This window comes from Mastomys coucha, unplaced genomic scaffold (genome assembly GCF_008632895.1).
Source record: "Mastomys coucha isolate ucsf_1 unplaced genomic scaffold, UCSF_Mcou_1 pScaffold20, whole genome shotgun sequence".
In the NCBI taxonomy this organism is placed as follows: domain Eukaryota; kingdom Metazoa; phylum Chordata; class Mammalia; order Rodentia; family Muridae; genus Mastomys; species Mastomys coucha.
In genome coordinates this window covers 80,556,062-80,568,621 of record NW_022196903.1, presented here as the reverse complement: position 1 = coordinate 80,568,621, position 12,560 = coordinate 80,556,062, and the positions used below count along the sequence as shown (strand labels likewise).

General features: G+C 45.4%; 1 long non-coding RNA gene across 1 annotated transcript; it reads left to right on the top strand.

The window, feature by feature from the left end:
- Nucleotides 1-10,418: 10,418 nt before the first annotated feature.
- LOC116099195 lies at nt 10,419-12,206 on the top strand. The gene is made up of 2 exons (XR_004122151.1): nt 10,419-10,907; nt 12,085-12,206. It is a non-coding gene; the product is annotated as an uncharacterized LOC116099195 (long non-coding RNA).
- The last annotated feature ends 354 nt before the right edge of the window (nt 12,207-12,560 follow it).

Sequence of the window (12,560 nt, the reverse complement as noted above, 5' to 3'; positions counted from 1 at the left end):
CTCTCTCTCTCTCTCTCTCTCTCTCTCTCTCTCTCTCTCTCTCCTGGATTTCATGTGCATCTACACACACATACATACATACATATACACACACACACTGACAACACCAGTCAGCTATAGAAAGACCTCTGGACTTGGCTCCTTTGGTTCTACTATTACCCCAGCTTAAACTACATACCTTCTCCCTAGAACATCCCTTCAAATACAGACCTGATCAGCATTCCCTGTCCAGAGTAGCTTGTCCACAAGGTTAAGCTCACACACAGATGAAGTACAAAGGTCTCCAGGCCTTCCTCCAGCAGCTTTGTCAGTAGCTTCCTGCCAGATTCTTCTTGTAAGCTAGCTACCCTGAGTTCCACACCACCCCCCTCCAAGTTCTCTGAGAAAATAAAACCAGCTTAAACTATCTCAAGCTTAAACAATTTACTTTTTGTTTCATTTTCTTATTGAGACAGCATATCCCTGTATAGTCCAGGAGAGCCTGGACCTGGTGACCTTTCTACCTTCATCTCCCTAGTCTTGGGATTACAGATACACACCACCACACTTAGTTCTGTTTTTTTTTTTTAAGATTTATTTATTTATTTTATGTGTATGAGTACACTGTAGCTTACAGATGGCTGTGAGCCATCATGTGGCTGCTGGGAATTGAACTCAGGACGGCCCCTCTCGCTCTGGCCCCCTCGCTCCGGCGTAATACACTGTACCTGTCTTCAGACGCACCAGAAGAGGGCGTCAGATCTCCTAACAGGTGGTTGTGAGCCACCAAGTGGTTGCTGGGATCTGAACTCAGAACCTTTGGAAGAGCAGTCAGTGCTCTTACCTGCTGAGCCATCTCGCCAGCCCCAAGGTACACTGTAGCTGTCTTCAGACAGCACCAGAAGAGGGTGTCAGATCTTATTACAGGTGGTTGTGAGCCACCATGTGGTTACTGGGATTTGAACTCAGGACCTCCAGAAGAGCAGTTGGTGCTCTTACCCACTGAGCCATCTCACCAGCCCACTTAGTTCTTTATATCTGCTTTTTTTTTTTTTTTTTAATTTTTTATCTCTTAAAAAAGAAACCAAAGTTTTTCCCCAGGTGCCATACAGTAGCATGATTCTGTTGAGAAAGCCAAGGCTGCAACAGATGAGGTCCTCACTTCATGTGGCACTTAGTCATGCCTGGCTGAACCAGCCCTGTCTTACTCTCACCAAGGCCGCTTCTCAGGGCTCCCTGCCTCTACCCTCCTCTTTTATGACAGTGAGACAACCATCACAGAAGACCAGGTCAATGCCCTCATCGAGGAAGAAGTACAAAAGTGGAATCTTGGCCAAGGTCCTGACCACATGTACTGAGGGGATGCCAGCATCTGGCACAGCATCAGAAGGTCCTGCTCAGAACCGGAAATGACAAGCGTCCTAGAGCAGGATGGTGACTCGGGCTTTGGTGTTCCTGACTAGTCTTCATGACGCCTGATAGCCTCTAGGCTGAAGACATAGCTCGGTTGGTAGAGCTTTGGCTAGCCTGCCCAAGGCCCTGGGTTTGATGACATACAAGGGGTGTTGTGGTGCAAGCATGCAATTCTAGTGCTCAGCTTGTAGAAGCAGAATCAGCTCAGGCTATCCTCAGCTAAATGGTGAGTGTGAGGCATCATGTTGCTTGGGCTGTGTGAAAGCCCCTCTCAAAAAAGAAAAGGAGAAAAGCTAGTGAGCCATATCCCCAGCCCTAGAGGACTAATTTTTTTTTCTTTAAAAAAAAAAAATTTATTTATTTTATGTATGTGAGTTCACTGTCAGTCTCTTCAGACACACCAGAAGAGGGCATCAGATCCCATTACAGATGGTTGTGAGCCACCATGTGGTTGCTGGGATTTGAACTCAGGACCTCTATAAGAGCAGTCAGTGCTCTTAACCGCTGAGCCATCTCTCCAGCCCCAATTTTGTTTTCTTGTACTTCTGACTTAGTTTCTGTTCTACTGCTGTGACGAAGCATTGTGACCAAAGGCAACTTCTAAAAGAAAGTATTTAATTGGGAGCCTTCTTGCTGTTTCAGAAGGCTAGGCCACGGCTATCATGGTAGAGTGTGGTGGTAAGCAGGCAGGCCTGGCACAGCACTGACATGGCACAGCACTGGTGCAGTAGCTGAGTTTGCATCCTATCCACAGGCAGGAGGCAGAAAGAGAAAGCAAACCCACCCGCAGTGACACATGCCTTCAACAAGGCCACATACCCCAATCCTTCCCAAACAGTTCCACCAACTGGGGAACAATCATTTAAACATATGAGCCAATAAACATATATTTATTCCTATTTTATGTGTATGAGTATTTTGCCTACACGTATGTCTGTGCTTAGGGCAGCATTGAATCCCCAGAAGTTGGAACTACAGATGGCTGTGAGCCACCATGCAGGTTCTGGGAATTGAAGTTAGTGCTCTAGCTGCTATAACTCTGCTCTTAAGAAACATCTTTTCACCTACTACTGGGATCACTCATTCATAGGCCTCTAAGCACACAGCCCTTTCCACAAGATGAACCAGGTGTCACCTGGCTCACTGAGCTGTGCTATCTGGCAAGTGTGACAGCACTTCGTTGTCACATGAAATCAAACTCAAGCAGCCCCATCAGCACAAGTCACATAAAGAAATGAACTATACACCTATCTGGTTTCCAACAGAACTGCACTGCCTTCTCTCACTCAGACTGAGCCTACCATGAGGAGAGTAGACTGAGCACATGAGGAAGAGAAGACTGGCTTACACACACATGTTTCTGCCTAACAAGCAAACCCCACCCCAAAGTAGATATGCCCAGCAAGACAGATCCTTCCTGATGTGCCCCGAAGAACAGTGGTGAAGAGAAATTCTCCCAGGGAGCAGAACTTGGGGGCTTTCATGGACTACAGTCAATAATTTGGTTAGATGTCTGTAGTCATGGAAGAGACAGGATTGGAGGCAAGGGAATCTGGGGAAGAAGCACTTGGACAGACCTTGCTGATGGGCCACAAAATGTGAAGATGTGACCCACGTGGTGTATTCTGTAGTCTCTGCCTAGGACAACTCTCATAACATGGGGAAAATGACTTACTCTATAGACAGCAGGCAGCCCTCGTTCCCAGACACTGTCAATGCCAGATGAGCTCATGTACAAAATGACTGTGGTAGCATAAACAGGAACTGCCATGGCCTCAGAAACACAGACTACCGCCCTTCATGGCTGACCTGGCTGCAGACACTCTGGGTGTCCGCTGAGCCTTTAGAGGTACCAGTTCTTGTATTGGGGTGGCCTGATGCTGCTGCTTGTATGCTAAATAGTAGCTCTCACAGTCTGGTTGCTCCATGAGCAGATCCTCTTGTACACCTAGTGATACTATGTAAACCTTGATCCCTAATTTAACTGGCCAGTAAAAGGGTAGAGCCCATGATTGGGCAGTGGAGGGAGAAAGGTGGAGCTTGAGGATGGAGTGAGGGGTTACAACAGGTAGAGGGAGGGGGGAAGAAGAAAGGAGATGGAGATGGAGGAGGCTACCATGAAAGGAGATGGACCATGAGCACATGGCCAGGATAAACAGCAAGTAACAAGGGACTTAATAGCTGGGGAATAAATTAGAATAGCTCCAAACCTGCCCAATCTAGGTTTATGGGTTGTAAATAAAGCACCTGGATTGTGTGTCTTTTTACGGGCTAGCTAGAAATATAAATAAATACTACAAGTACTTACATCACAGAAGTCATGGTGTTTTATTACTGGAGTCAATACTCCAGATGAGGATTTGCCTTCCCCAAATACAACACCTGACAATTTACAGCCCCCATATCACACACAAAGCAGCACTTTGATCAGGAAATTCACATCACAGCCGAAGGGCAGCAGTGGGCCTGGCTTGTGTTGACTTCACTGAGCCATGCTCCCACCTGAAGCAGCTGGCTTGACAGAACAGTGAAATCACTTTTGAAGACTTTGTTGCAGCACCGGAAGAGAATTCTTTGCTATGCTAAGGCAAGGGACCTTGAAAGCTGACTATCCCTAGTATTGTGACACCTTCTAACTTAACTTAGCCAAGGCTTAAAGGCCCAGAGAAAGGGCTCTGTTTGGAGGTGATCAGTCACTATTATCCCTAGTGACCCACAAGCAAAATTTTTGCTTCCTTATGCTCTGTTGGTCTAGAGGTCTTAGTCCTGAAGAAAGGCAAACTTGTAGCCGGGACATACAACAGCGACTCTATTGACTCAGAGGTGACAGCCACCCTGCTGCTCTTCATGGCTGACCTGGCTGCAGACACTCTGGGTGTCCACTGAGCCTTTAGAGGTACCAGTTCTTGTAATGGGGTGGCCTGATGCTGCTTGTATGCTAAATAGTAGCTCTCACAGTCTGGTTGCTCCATGAGCAGATCCTCTTGTACACCTAGTGATACTATGTAAACCTTGATCCCTAATTTAACTGGCCAGTAAAAGGGTAGAGCCCGTGATTGGGCAGTGGAGGGAGAAAGGTGGAGCTTGAGGATGGAGTGAGGGGTTACAACATGTAGAGGGAGGGGGAAAAAAGAAAGGAGATGGAGGTGGAGGAGGCTACCATGAAAGGAGATGGACCATGAGCACATGGTCCTCCTCATGCCTCTAAATCAGCAGGCGGGAGAGACAAAGAAGGGAGTTAGGGTATCAGGTGGAGTGAAAGATCCTATCACATAGGAGTTGGACTACTGCGGCACAAAGCTGAAAAAGAAGGCACCCGGAAGGACAAGGCTTTCATTCCCCATGTCCTATGATTAAGTCAAAGGGAAATTACAACAATGCAATCCAGGCAAGACTGATCGTGGGGCACACCTTCAAGGAAGAAAGTCGGGTTGCCTCATGGGTCAGGACCACACCTAGTTGAGTTCTTTGCTGAAGGCAAAGGAAGTATAAACTGTGTAATAAGGATTAAATGCCACTCACAAGCTTGTGACCAATTACAGACAACCTAACTGTCTTGTTTCTTTTTTTTAAGATTTATTTATTTATTTTATGTATATGAGTACACACTGTAGCTGTACAGATGGTTGTGAGCCTTCATGTGGTTGTTGGGAAATGAAATTTAGGACCTCTGCTCACTCCGGCCCAAAGATTTTTATTATTATACATAAGTACATTGTAATAATAAAAAAACAAAAAAACAAAAACAAAAAAAAAAAAACCAGTACATTGTAGCTGTCTTCAGACGTGCCAGAAGAAGGCATCAGATCTCATTATGGGTGGTTGTGAGTCACCATGTGGTTGCTAGGATTTGAACTCAGGACCTTCGGAAGAGCAGTCTGTGCCCTTACCCACTGAGCCATCTCACCGAACCCTGTCCTGTTTCTTCCTTATGTGTATACATAAGGAAGTATACAGCGTGTATATGTATGTATACATACATATATGTGTGTGTGCCTATATATATATAAATTGCAATAGGTGTATACATAAATGTGTATGTATAGTTAGGAAAGTTTTCTTCCCTCATATCGTCTTCAGGTAACATAAGGTATGTCTACATTAGTATAAAGTTTTGTTAACTTTTCAATAAAGCACTCAGACTACATATTATTAAGGAAGGACTTGGCGTCCTCTTCTGGGGCTGGGTTTTCAGCTGTGCAGACCAAGTTAGGTGGAAGTATGACCCTGCTGCGGCTCTATTCGGAGATTATGGTTTGGTGAGATTCTTTCTTTCTTTCTTTCTTTCTTTCTTTCTTTCTTTCTTTCTTTCTTTTTTTTTTAAAGTTAAAAATTCCTTAATTTTTTATTCTTGGTACCACTACCACAATTTACAGGGCAATATACCTGATGTAATGAAAAGAAAAAGACAAAGCTACAACAGATAAAAGCCCTCAGGAATGTACATCTAATTGACACTACATTGCATTAATCAATAGCTGCACTTTTTGTAAACTGTGGCTATGACAGTCCTGAACAAGAAGGGTTCCTGTTTAAGCTGCAGTGACTTTTCTGACTATGGATCATTGTTCCTTCTGTGGCAGATTTTTACAGTTCCTCTAATGCATTTGGGACGACTGTCTCAAAGTAACCTGCAGCTTTCCTGACAACTCCTTGCTCTCTCACCTGCTAAGAACTGTAACTGTTTCTGTTTTATTTTAAAACCTTCTGCTACCAAATCCACCACTTCCACCTCCAGATTCATAGCCACCACCATAGGGACTGCCTGAGCTTCTTCCACCAAAATTGCCCCCCTTCATGGGTCCATAATTTGATTGTTGTTGTCCACTATAATTTCCAAAGTCATTATAGTTCCCACCACCACCATAGTTACCTCCACCAAAATTTCCTCCTTCATTGTAACCATCATATCCTCCTCCACCACCACCATATCCACCACCTTGGTTTCCATATCCCGATCCACCACCTCCATAACCTCCTCTACTACTGTAACCAGGACCAACCTTAATGAGATTCTTAATAGTTCTGAGTGGACAAGGGGTAGACTTGAAGTGGTTAATTGTATGCATCAACTTTCTTGGGCCATTGTAAACAGGTATTTAGTTAAATATTCTAGATAATTCTGGTAGGATGTTTTGGATGATATGAACACTTCATTCAGTGGACTTAGAGCAGGCAGCTGGGCATAGACTTCATCCATCAGATGAAGATCCTACTAGAACAAAAGACCCATCCCCCCAAACAAGGCCTTGGGGACAGCAAGGCTTCTGAACCCTGGGTCTCTCAACTGCCCATCCTTCAGATTTTAGATTCATCAGACTCCATAGCTGTATGTGTGTGCACATGATCTTTCTCTGCATATTTCACATATGTACACATGCACACTCTGGAAAACCAATAATTTTAATGATTTTTCCCAACATTGAACCTTTTTTAAACTTTATAAATGACAACAGAAACCCATTTAGATTAGAGGAAGGATTTATTAGTTAACATTAAGTATAAAAGGAAGGGACACACATGTTGGGTCACATCTATATAGAAACCGCAGACTGTTGTGGGACTCTGTCTCCTCTAATCTTAAGAACAAGGAATTGACCTCAGACAGTTCCTAGAAGCACACCTGCAGCTGCCTCTCCAAGACTGAGGCTCCTCCTCCATCCTCACTGCCTGCCTTCCAGGTGAGGAGGGCTCCAGGCCAGTGTGAGACAGGTGCTCCTGTGAAATTGAGGGTAGGGAAACAGAGATCATCAGCTTAGCTTTCCAAAGGAAAAGGGGAAACTGTTGTTAAGAGAATGAGAAAGAGAAAGAAAGAAAGAGAGAGAGAGAAAGAAAGAAAGAAAGAAAGAGAGAAAGAAAGGAAGGAAGGAAGGAAGGAAGGAAGGAAGGAAGGAAGGAAGAAAGAAAGAAAAAGAAGGAAAGAAAGAAAGAAAGGAAGGAAGGAAGAAAGAAAGAGAAAGAGAGGAAGAAAGAAAGAGGCTACAAAGGGTAACCTTTTTTTGTTTTGTTTTGTTGGGTTTGTTTTTTTTTTGGTTTTTCGAAACAGGGTTTCTCTGTGTAGACCTGGCTGTCCTGGAACTCACTCTGTAGACCAGGGTGGCCTCGAACTCAGAAATCTGCCTGCCAGGTGCTGGGATTAAAGGCGTGTGCCACCACCGCCCGGCAGCTGTCTGCTACCTTAAGTGGGTATGGCCTGACTCCTTTTCCTTCTAAGACAATGGATACTCACTCCCAACTACAAGTAGAATATACTTCTAGTAGAGGAATCTTAATTCAGAACATGGCGGCTCTGGCAAGAGATCAAATCCAAAGATCTTCTAGCTGGATTACAGACATGTCTTTAATCCCAGGAGACAGAGGCAAGACAGGGGCATGCAGAGTGCTAGTCAGTCCTGTTCAGTGAGTTCAGTTGTCAGTCAGATGAGAGGCGGGCAGGAGTTGAGTTCGTGGAATTTGGAGGCAGCTTTACTGGGACAGTTAAGAGTGAGACAGGTGCCAGGCAGTGGTGGCACACGCCTTTAATCTCAGCACTTGGGAGGCAGAGGCAGGGGGAATTCTGAGTTCGAGGTCAGCCTGGTCTACAGAGTAAGTTCCAGGACAGCCAGGGCTACAAGGAGAAACCATGTCTCTAAGAAACAAACAAACAAACAAACAAAAAAAAAAAAGTGAGGCAGGTTGCAGAGACAGAACAAGCTAGACCCAGGTGAAGATAGAACAAATCAAAGAATGAGAAGGAGCCAGAAGATTAGAACATATTGCCAAAATTACTATGAGGCCAAAAAAAGCAATTCAGGAGAGGCAGAGAGAAGTCAGATTGAGGGGGGCTGGAGAGATGGCTCAGCGGGTAAGAGCACTGACTGCACTTCTGAAGGTCCTGAGTTCAAATCCCAGCAACCACATGGTGGCTCACAACCATCCTCTTCTGGTGTGTCTGAAGACAGCTACTTACACATATATAATAATAAATAAATGTTGCTGGCCAGCGGCAACAATAAATTGGCAAGCCATTATGTTACCTTAATCCACGTGGAAGACTCAAGTGTGATCACTCAGCCATCTTTCATTTAATAATCCTCTTTGTTACAAGCCAACAGGTAGACTAGGTGAGGCAAAACCCCTCCCCCAAGTTCGTCAGCATGCCAGCCCAATCAGCAGCTCCTTATTCGGTGTCTGGAGGTGAGACTTAAAAAAAAAAAGATTAGGGGCTGGTGAGATGGCTCAGTGGTTAAGAGCACTGACTGCTCTTCCAGAGGTCCTGAGTTCAAATCCCGGCAACCACATGGTGGCTCACAACCATCCGTAATGAGATCTGATGCCCTCTTCTGGTGTGTCTGAGGACAGCTACAGTGTACTTACATATAATAATAAATAAATCTTTAAAAAAAAAAATTAAAAAAAAAAGCCAGATTGAATCAATCAGCCTAGAAAACATTCTAGGCCTCAATTAGATTGTACGGAGGCTAGAAGCTTCCAGGACTAGACCTAGGTTAGCAGATGGAGGCTGTAAGTCTCAGATTCACTTTAGGTGAATAAAAATTTCTTTTACAACTTTCATTTTCTCCTCCAGGAGGCAGAGGCTAGAAAAGAGCTTTCTAGTTTTGCTAAGAAGGAACTTAAATACACAGAAAACATGAGATAAACTGTTAGCACGTTAGCATTTCTTCTAGGCTCCACCTAACAGTTACCTAGCAACAGCCAGGTAGGCTATAAAAGGGAATGTTTGGCCTCTCTTTGCTCTCTCTGACCCCTTTCTTCCTCTCTCCCTTTCCCCCTCCCCACCTTCTCCTCTGGCTAGCCTCCCCCCCCACTTTCTTCTTTTCTGTCTCCCTTCTTTCTCTGCCTCTACTCTCTTCTCAACCCCTGCTTCCCATGACCTTACCTCAGAGGGGAGGAATGCCTCTGCATGGGCCCGATGAGGCACCCCCTCTCACCGCACCATACCATGCTTTATGAAACATTACTAGCTGGTCCTACTTTTACTCTGCCATTTCTGTCCTGTTGCATGTGTTAGAGCTAGAATAGGGGGTGGACTATTTGTGGAGCTTCGGAGAGCTGAAAGACCTCCTCAGAGCTTCGAAGAATATAATAAAAGTTGTTTGTGGCTAGCCTGCGAACCTGTGAGATGATATCACAGCTAACTTTGATGTGGAGATGTAGAAGATGAAGCCACAGAGATAGACTCCCACTGGGCTGCAGAGTAGAAACTTCATATCTCATGGTAAAAAAGGCAGGAAAGATCCTTATCCACCAACTAGTATTAGAGCCTCCTCCCTCTGTGGTGAGGGTGCAGGTCCTCTAAAGCAGGCCAAGACAGGAGCTGTGCACATAGCTGTGCAGCGGGAGTGTGGGGTGTGCATACTCTAGGCTTTTCCACTTAAGAGCATGGACATGAATAATGTCTACCTCACACCTCCACCATCACACCTATTACAGCAGGGGTGTGGTGGTCTGAATGCGCTTGGCAGGGAGTGGCACTTTAGGAAGTATGGCCTTAATGAAGTAGGTGTGGCCTTGGTAGGAAGAAGTGCCAGGCTGCGTGTTGGCCTCGAAGCTAGGATGCCAGAGTGCCACAGGCCCCGGGGTGTACAGGAGGATAGGACGCAGGCTAAGGATCCTTGGCTAGGGCTCTGGCCTGGGCGGAATAGCCAAGTTGTTACAGGGAAGCCTGGGCAGGGCCGGGCAGCCTAATCATCTCTTCTGTTTCCATCACAGCCCCGAGCTGCCACGAAGGGGTGTGTTGGGATGTGGCTATAAAGCATAGCAAATGGCAGCAGCGTTAGGGAAGCGGCTGCCATGTGAAGCGCTCCAGCCTGGCCTGCTGGGCGGAGCTGCGGTCCAGCAAGAGAAAGTAGTGAGGGGGGGAGGGGGGGAAGGGGGAGGAGGGGAGGGAGAGAACTCTGCCCTAGACTGTTACAGCTCAATAAAACAGCCACCTTCAGGTGAATAGTCTCGGTGAATAGCTTGTGCACTTTATTCCATGTGGATAGGGACTTTATGAATATATGAACATTTTGGGGGGTAAGGTGGGATCCAGGGGTGGATGCTTGCCCAATGGCTCAGTCTGAAATATTAAGGATGCTTTATTTGCATGGGGAAGAACTTCAAGTGTTGTCCCTTTGTGACTGGTTGAACGCCCTCTCAATGGGTGTTATAGTTATGTGGTCCAGGACAGGTAGACCCTGGCAGGGAGCTGTTTCCAACTCCTGCTGTTCTCAATTATGAGAATTCCTGGGATTTTTGAACCTGCTTCAGTCTTACCAGGTCTCCAGTCTGGTGGCACCATCCACTTGCCCCACAAGCAAGTATGTCACTGAGAGAGTGGTGTGTCACTGTGGGGATGGTGTGTCACTGTGAGGGTGGACTTTGAGACCTTCCTTCTAGCTGCCTGAGAGCCAGTCGTCTTCTGTTTGACTTCGGAACAAGATGTCGAACTCTCAACTCCTTCTCCTGCAGCACGCCTGCCTGAATACTGCCAAGCTTTCTGCCTTGATGATAATGGACTGAGCCTCTGAACTGTAAGCCAGCCCCAATTACATGTTGTCCTTTGTAAGAGTTGCCTTGGTCACAGTGTCTCTTCACAGCAACGGAAACCCTAACTATGACAAGGGGTAATTGTAACTTTAATTCTTCAAAGCCTACTTTAAATGATGGTTCTTAAACACTTTAACCTCCCTTGTAGCCCACCACCCACCAGAGGTAGTGGAAAAGGAAGGATTCGGGGGAAAGGGACCTGTTTTGAAATTGTTCTTTGGAGCAAATCCCATCTACATTGTCAGAAGAGCAGCAGTTCAGTTCACAGGTCAGCAGCGGAAGCTCGATCCACTCGAAAATGCTTCATGAATATACCATGCTCAACAACACATGCAAGGCGAAGCAATACTTGTGTGTCATTAGCGAACAATCCTTCATCATGAGTCCTTTCACATGCTTGCTTTAGCAAAACATCCTTTCACCTGTGTCTGCTTCAGGAAAACACTCCTTCATGTGTTTGCCCCAGCAAAACACCATCAGACACAACTGACTCTCCAAGGAACCCTTACATTTCCACTTCAGGCCATGGTCATCCACCTAATGGGACTTAAGTTTCTAACTGTAAGGTGCTGTTGCACAGTGAAGCATCAGTGGTGAATTACTGTTTTTGTGTAAGTACTCTCATATGGCCTTCTATGCAGACCCTTTACCCAGCCTCTCATGTTAAACAGCTAGTGAAGGATCCAACCTAGCATTCTAAGGAGCACTTTACTTTAGACGGTTAGCAAGGAATCTCAGAACCTATCTTGTTATTAACCAAGATCTTAGTTTTGAGAACCTACTAAACTGTCCTACATTTACAGTTTTTTGTTTTATTTCTGTGCTAGGGAAATCAAACCCAGGTGTGTGTGTATGTGTGTGTGTGTGTGTGTGAATCAAACATCCTTTATCAGTGCAATACCTCAGTATCTCATGCTTGCTTTCTCCTACTCCCTTCTGATTTTTTTGAGTCATGACCTTGCTAAGTAGCCATGCTAAGTAGGTCTTGAACTTGTCACCCTCCTGCCTTTACTGGAATTGTAGGCCTAAAGGAAGCACTTTCAATAATATTTATGTAACTATAGCTTATACATTTCTGAGAAATTTTTGTTTCTATATTTTATTTTAGCTAAACACAACTGCTAATGAGTTATTACCACTGTTTTGGTTTTTTTGAGACAGGGTTTCTTATAGCCAGCACTGCCCTGAGCCTTCTGGTTCTGCTGGAATGACAGGCATTCGTCACACCAAGCTCAACAACAACTATCACCTGATTAAATTACACCTTGTAAGTCACCCACTAACAGGACAAATGCTTCAACCCATTGATGTCTTTTCTAGATCCAGTTAATTGAAAAATTCATGTCGTTTAATTTCAAGGCTGACACTTGGCAGCCTGCCACAAATCACAAACCAGTAAAACTGCTGCCCAGGGCCCTACGATCTGTCTCAGATGAAGTCCCTCACAATTCCTCCTACGAGGCACAAACGGGAAGACAGGGCCTCCCTCAGAGCTAAGTTTTCTGCGGGCTGTTCTTGAGGCACAGCCTGCTCTCCTTCCCCATGGTGGTGCTTCCTGCTTCTCACTGCCTTCCTGCCTCCCTCACCCACCTACTCCTCAGCTACCATTTTAAACCACAATTATTTAATGCTTTTTT